The sequence below is a fragment of the Carettochelys insculpta genome, chromosome 1, assembly GCF_033958435.1.
Source record: "Carettochelys insculpta isolate YL-2023 chromosome 1, ASM3395843v1, whole genome shotgun sequence".
Taxonomy (NCBI): domain Eukaryota; kingdom Metazoa; phylum Chordata; order Testudines; family Carettochelyidae; genus Carettochelys; species Carettochelys insculpta.
In genome coordinates, this window is record NC_134137.1 from 153,631,558 (window position 1) to 153,639,472 (window position 7,915).

General features: G+C 43.3%; 1 long non-coding RNA gene across 1 annotated transcript; it reads left to right on the plus strand.

The window, feature by feature from the left end:
- The first annotated feature begins 223 nt into the window (after positions 1-223).
- Positions 224-7,688, plus strand: LOC142013055 (uncharacterized). The gene is made up of 4 exons (XR_012645534.1): positions 224-437; positions 3,654-3,764; positions 6,348-6,403; positions 6,652-7,688. It is a non-coding gene; the product is annotated as an uncharacterized LOC142013055 (long non-coding RNA).
- Positions 7,689-7,915: the final 227 nt, after the last annotated feature.

Consider the following 7,915-nt stretch of genomic DNA (forward strand, 5'->3'; position numbering starts at 1 on the left):
TGTTCCGCACCTCTGTTTCTGACCATTCGTGAGGCCACCAGTTTGAAAGTTTTGTTGGCAGCTTGTAGATCAGGATTAGAGAAGCCACATGCCCTGTTTTGGCTGGACCATGCTCTTTGTCAGATTTCTCTGTCCCTCCTTACATATTCACTGAAACAGGTCATGTTAAATTGTCCCGGATTCGTGCAGGCAGTGCTGCCTTAACAGCTGTTCCTCCAGACACCAACCCCCTCTTGCGGGATGCTAGGCAAAGTGGATAGTAGCAGCTGCTGCTGGGGCTGGGGGTGGTGTGTGTGGAAGTTCTGAAAGCAGAGCTGTTCACTAAGCAGCATGATCCAAAAACATTTCTATGATTGCAGAAATTTGCCGCTGGCAGGCAGCACTGCTCTGGAACTGTCCCCCTTGGCAGCAGCGCCCACTCTGTATGGACACAACAGGTAATTCTTATGGCTGGGTCAAGCTGGGACAACTGTCTGCTGCTTGCCTCACAGGGGAGTGAGGAGTTTGCTTAAAGCAGAGGTCCGCAACCCCCGCATGGGTGCCAAGAGCGGCAGGCGAGCTGATGTTCATCAGCACGTGAGGCGGGAGCTCAGCCCCTCGCCTCCTCCGCCATGCAGCTGGGAGCTTGCTCAAAGCCTGTGGATTAACAAAAGACCAGCTAATGCTACCAACCACCACGTAAATGCTAAAGCTCTGCAGCTTAGTTTATTTATTAAAGAAGCTGTTGTTAAGTCGGACTGTTAGTGACTTTACAAAGTATCACCGGCACTAAGACAATACGCGGAGGTCAAATTACAGCACTCTGCCTCTGAAGTATTGCTGACCCCTTGTTTAGTGGACCATGCCTTAGAAAGGTGTAACCCCATCCCATACAGCCTGGTGCTCTGAGTGCACAGTACACATTAAGATGGTACCCTTTAACTGCCCATGGGCAGGCTTGAACCTGGGATTTCAGGAGCTTAAAGCAGGTGCCTCTACAGCTTGAGCTGCAGAACAGCTGACTCTGAGTTTAGGCTGTAGAAGGTATGTACTCTTCCTCTGTGACGTGGTTTAGGTACAACTATATGGAACAGTTAACCACACCTAGGTGAGTGTTACACTCTCTGCAGCCACTGGTCTTTAAGCAGGATGCACAACGAGTAAGCAGATAGGATGGAGAGGAGAGTGCTGTGGCTGCTGCTGGGAGGAAGGGGAGAGTTCTAGCTCTGAAGGCTGCAAAGAATGCTGGCAGCATCAGAGAAATTTTCTGCTGGCAGACAGTGCTGCTTTCAGAGCTGACCCCCTGGGCAGCAACCCCACTTGCTGGCTGCAAGGCACAGCACAAAGCAGAGAAAGAAGGGTGACATGGCATTGCCACCCTTACTTCTGTGCTGCATCAAAGTCTGACCCTTTCTTACTGTGGAGCTCAATATGGAATGCTTTGAGGAACTCGATCAGGTGGCTGTATAGTAGCACTGAATTAATTTTCCTATCCAATCAGCACAATATCAACAGTGAGATGGTAGAAACCCCATTTACTGATGGGCACAAAACACGGCTAAATGGACTGTCAGCATCATCAGGGTGAAAGATGCCGTACTCAGGTCTACCAGTGGGGCTTAGTGGCACTGCTCTAAGTTGTAAATGCTGATTTTTGTTGGGTAGCTGAGTTGCAGTTGCAGGCTGAAAGCAGCATGACGGTCTCTTCACAGCTCCAGTGTCTGCCTGGCTTAGGAGCCTGATTGATGAGACAGTTTGAAATGGGAAGGATTTTTAACTGCACATTTTGTGGTAGCCAAAAGCCCCCCTGAGCCAAACAGGCTGCCTGCTCTAGAGGCAGAGTCCCACACTCAGATAGTGGGCTGAGCCAGTGTTCAGAGAATGCCTCGTCAAAGCACAGTTGCAAATCAGTGTTACCCTGGCACTTCAGTAGCAGATTTACCATAGAGATCTGCTGTACACCCTTCAACTTGGCGGTTAACTTGGCCCATAGCAAGGAACTGGTTCAGCCAAACAGGGGCTGCCAGGAGCAGGGTCCCAGCCAGAGGCAGACTGACATCATGTATCCAAAAAATCCCTACACAGAGCATAGACAGTTCATTCACATATGTTCTCCTTTGTCTTTAGTGCTAGGCACCTCCTGATGCTCTCTAATACCAATCTGTGAAGGCAGTGCTGCTACTAATCCCATGATGTTGCCAGGTTGTGCATTTGTGCATGCGCATGCATGCGTGCGTGTGTGTGTGTGTGTGCGTGCATGTGTGGCGGGGGGGGAGCTGGTGCATGCTTCTGTCCTTAGAACAGTAGTTTTCAACCAGCATGCCAGGGCACACTGGTGTGCCATAACTGTCCAAGTGTGCCATGAAATTTCATCAATTGCCCCTTGCCATGGTTCTTTGAAGAGCCACCATGAGGGGAAATGCCAGCCTCCCAGGACCCACTCACACTGGGAGGCAGCTGAAATGCTGCTTCCCACCTCGAATGAGCTGGCAGGGAACCTGCCTCCACTCCCTGTAGTGGCAATGGGGAGGGAGGGCAGGAGCCAGCTGGAGCTGGGATGCAGTTTAAATGCCATGCCCTGGTTCCAATGGGCTGGAGGGGAGGGGAGCCTGCTTTCAGTGGTTACTCGCTTACTCAACATGCTTTGCAGGGCACTGAACAGATTTTGAAAATGTATCTTTGCTCCCTGTCTAAGAGGGTGTGTTCTATGGTGGAATCGAAACATTAATGCATTTGATCCTTGCTTTGCTTGTTGTTGTGTGCACTACTCTGTTGCAAACCTCTCCAGTAAGACTGTAGCCATAGTGACTGTAAGTAAATGGGACATTTATGAGCAATCACGTCAGCTGAAAGAAGCAGGTGTGCTTGTGGAACTGTCCTCTCATTGAAGTGTGCTGTGTTACTGGAAAGGCTGGGAACCACTGCCTTGGAGGAATCAATCATTTGTGCGTGGTCATTCTTTTGCTGTAAGATTGTCGAGGAAAATCTGTACAGTAGTAACGCTAAAAACAGTTCAAGATTTTTTTTTTTTTTAAAAAAAGACACTTAACAATGGATAGCCCAAAAGTTGTATGTGAGACCTGTGGAGCACGTTTCTCCATTGCCCGCAGCACTCAAAATGACATCGTCCAGTACCTTCAAACCAAGAAACAAAGATTCTGATAAAAGTATGTCTTTTAACACCCAGTATTTCAGAAATTTTTTCTGAAGCAAGACACAGAAGCTGAAAAAACACCAGAGACCTGCCTTTGAGTGCACCAAAAAGTTCAAATCACCTCTGCTAAGAAATATAGATCGTAACAGGAAGAAATGCAAGATCACCTTGCTGATGCTGGACCAGAATTCCCACCTTACACATGTTGGACGAGAATTGTCTCTTTGATGAGAGGTCTAGTGCAAAATCAATTGTCTCCATTTGTCTTTCATAACAGAACCATCACAGATTGCCCATCACTGAAAGGTGACACTAGATTTTTCAAGAAGTGGACAGTAATGCTGTCCAATACACAAATCTAGCCAAGGCTGTGCAATTTGGATTGTGTTTGTATGGTACTACAGTGCCTGCTGAATGTATCTTTGCAGTTATGAATAATGTGTGCTCTCCTGAAAAAATCATGTCTGAATGTCTCCCCCATGAAGGCTTCCTTGTGTGTTCAAGTTAATTTTTTCCCTAGCCTATGCCACATTCTGTGACACGTTGCTGAAAGACGAGCAAACTCTTGGAAGACTATCATCAGAGAAATACAACTGGTATCAAGCAGCATCACATCCTGAACAATGGCAAGGCAAGGAACAATGCCAGGAAGTACTGAATTTTAAGTAAAATGCATGAAACCACAAAATATATAAACACACACACGTATATGAAACTGCCTTATCTATTTTTTTTTTGTTTTCTGTCAGTAAACTCCCCTAAGCACTGACCATCTCTTATCTGGGTTCCTGTTTTCAGTTTAGGGAAGTAGAGTCATCCTCATCAAAGGTCTTCTACCTATTGGCAGTGCAGAAAAAATAAGGTAGACTGGGAAGTACAGCAAAAGGGAGTGGGACTTGATTTCCTCCTCAAGACAATATATCATTCTGGTGCTAATTGCATTCCTCAAAAAATGTGAGACTGCATGATATAGTTCCTAATTCTGAATCAGTTAATTTTAGTGTCTTTCATAATGTGTAGCCTCAGGTGTCAGCAGTCAGAGAATGCATTCATGCCAGAGGGCATAATCAAGGACTCTCTGAAATTACATAACTGTAGGGTTAAAAAAATGCAGCACTCATATTTATTGGCAAAGGTGCCCGTCTGAGATTCCTAGCGTATTTTTATAGTCCTTAGAGTATGCAGACAAGAATGGCAAGGAGAAAGTGGTATGCTCTCATATGGGATCCCTGCAGAAGGTGAATTTTTTTACATACAGTTTAAGCAAAAGTTGTTCAGTATTTGACATGAAGGAGAGTGGAAAATAGCACATTTTGCCACTCCAGTTTTACCTATGATTTTTTTTTAAACAGATTTCCTGATGAAATGTTTAGAATTGAAAAATTTGCATTGCATTAGAAATAGGTTTAATTAAGATGTAGTGAAAAACCTTCTTCCAAAAGAGCTTGGTAGATTTGATTAAGTTATGAACGTTTGAAAATTAGGGCTGTCCATTAAATACAGTTAACTCAAGCAATTAACATAAAGCAAATTAATCAGATGAAAAATTAGTCACAGTTAATCACACTTTTAATTGTACTAATAAACCACTATGGAATACCAATAAAAATTTATTACAAGTTAAACCTCTCTCACCTGGCACCCTTGGGACGTGACCAGTGCAGGAAAAGAGAATTTGCTAGCCCACGGGAGGTCAATATTGTTTAGCACATTACCAACACTTTCACTGCCTACTCGACTCTTAAAAGACATTTGGGGTAAATTACAGCTAAATAACAACACAGAATACTGAGAGCCAGGACTGGTGTCTGTAAACAGACTTAATTGGACCTCAGGAAACTTGGCCATACTCAGTGGCTGTCTGGTTAACTAAAATCATGCTGGATTATGTAAATTGCTGGATGAGAGAATTCTGAAGTAGAGTGGCTGGACCTATATAAATATTTTTGAATGTTTTCCTACATTTTCAAATATACTGATATCAGCTACAACACAGAATACAAAGTGTACAGTCCACACTTTATATTGATTTTTATTACAAATATTTGCACTATAAAATGATAAAATTATTTTCAATTCACCTCATACAAGTACCCTAGTGCAATCTCTTTATCATGGAAGTACAATTTACAAATGTAGATTTTTTTAACATAACTGCACTCAAAACCAAACCAAAATAATGCACAATTTACAGCCTACAAGTCCACTCAATCCTACTTCTTGTTTAGCCAGTAGCTAAGGTATGGTGAATGAATGCCTGTATAGGGTTAAATCCAGAGAGAGTGGGGTCTCTATTGGTAAGCAGCCAGGCTAGCCAATGGGAAGAGAGAAGCGGGGATTTTTTTGAATTGAAGCAATTACCTTCTGATGGTCTTTTCTTTTGTGCGGCCAGTGAAGACAGATTCAGAGATATTTAAGCCGAAGAAGGCTTAAAGAATTTAGTAAATATCCAGACTTCAAGGACACAGATATGTAATAGAAATGAAATTTTAGTCAGAAGCAATCAGGTTATTTTTTATTTTGGGTTTGGTGTGAGACTGCTCAGGCTGGCTGATGTACCCCCCTGCTCACTGTGGCTACTTCTACACTAGCCAAAAACTTCAAAATGGCCATGCAAATGGCCATTTCGAAGTTTACTAATGAAGTGCTGAAATACATATTCAGCACCTCATTAGCATGCGGGCGGCCGTGGCACTTCGAAATTGATGCGGCTCGCCGCCGCGCAGCTCATCCAGACGGGGCTCCTTTTCGAAAGGACCCCAGCTACTTCGAAGTCCCCTTATTCCTATGAGCAGATGGGAATAAGGAGACTTCAAAGTAGGCGGGGTCCTTTTGAAAAGGAGCCCTATCTGGACGAGCCGCACGGCGGCGAGGCGCATCAATTTCGAAGTGCTGCGGCCACCCGCATGCTAATGAGGCGCTGAATATGTATTTCAGCGCTTCATTAGTAAACTTCAAAATGGCCATTTCAAAGTTTTTGGCTAGTGTAGACACGGCCTGTAACTTTTAAATTGGATTCCAGGGAAGTAATTTTCTTTGCTATTATCTACCCTTTTTTAGTTGCTCTGTAAGATCCTAAAACTCAGTAAGCTTTATCATGTATATCTTGTGTTTTGTTAATGTCACCTTCTATTTTAAGACAATAATTTGATTCCTGTGTCCTATCAGCTCAGCTATCAGATTGCAGCTGAATTTCTTCCTCTTTGTTTTCAAGATCTCTCCTAATGGATGGTCAAGAATTTGAGGTTACCCCTCAGGGAGGCATTCCAAGTGAGTTTTCCTGGGTTGTAAAGAGGGGTTTTCTCTCGTGGGTGGTGGCAGCTACTTCCCATCTTCAGGGAATCTGTGACCTTGGGAAGCTTTTAAGCTGAAGCCGATAGAGGCAAAGTATTTTTAAGGTCTGTTATGGGATCCCACCTTCTGCACTTGGCGTGTCAGAGTGGGGAATGGCCTTGACGTAAGACAAACAAATTTGTTTAGATTTATGGGACCTAAAGCCGCCTGCTTCTTATTTACAGTGTTACCTGAGAGTGAGATCTGGCATTTACATAGCTCTCCCACTGCCTGTGTTCCTAGTCATCACGGAGGTGGGGTCAAGAAACAGGAGGAGCCTGTCTGCTGCTGCTGGCTCAAGAGTGAGTGCTGCTGGCTGAAAATCATCAGGCTTGTCGGTCTCGAGTCCTTTGCTTTAAAGAGACAGTGCTCCTCCAACACAGCATACTTCCCTCTAATACACACATTTTCCACCCCCCACCGAAAATATTACAGGACTACAGAACTCCTCCCAAACTTTGCTTTGTTTATATCGGGTTTCGAAAAGGAACTGGACATAAATATGGTTATCAAAAATACCCACTTATCAGTTGGCCCAGCAGCTTAGAACATTTTGTTGTAGAAGGACCTCTGGCAAATTTGAAAGTTTTGGTTGACTTTTTAGAAATCTCTGACTAATTCTTAGTGATGGAAACCAAGGTGTTGCTTTCCTTTCCTCTTTCGGCTTCATTTCCTTCCCTTGCTTCCCTTCACTTCCTATTATTTTACTGTTTTGCTCTCTTTGTTTATATTTTCACCCGATTTTTGGAAAAAGAAATTATATAAGTTAAAAATATCCAGAATTATAATTACTCATAGAATACTAAAACTGGAAGGCACCTCAAGAAGTCATTGAGTCCAGTTCCCTGCACTCATGGCAGAGCCAAGCACCATGTAGATCATCCCTAACAGGCGCTTGTTTAACCTGCTCTTAAAACTCTTCAGTGATGGATATTACACAACCTCCCTATGCAATTTTTTTCAGAGCTTAACTACCCTAACAGTTAGGTAATGATAACATTTTGGAAGGATATTATGCTTAATGCTTCCAAGATTAAATCAGAGCTAATCTGCTGAACATTATTACCTTGTCAGAATCTGCATATCAACATTGTATGTGTAGTTATGAAATTTTGCTGTATGTTTCTTGTGAGCCTCAGAAATGCTCACAGGTTAGCTGTTCAGGAGTAACAAAGAAATCTCTGTGCATCATTTCCCAAAGACACCTCAAATGGTATGTATGCAAAAGGTAGAAGCAAGAATTTGCAATTCACATAAAGGACTAATGGCAAAACGTGTACTCCATTGAATTATTTGACCCCATAACACACGTAGGATTTTTCAACAAAAAGTATCAAAATATAAAAAGGGAGACCAAAAGTCTCAGGCCACATCTTTCTTATCTCAGCTCTGGATGAACTCTAACAGAAAATTTTGATCAAAAGGATTAAAATACATATTATTTGGACC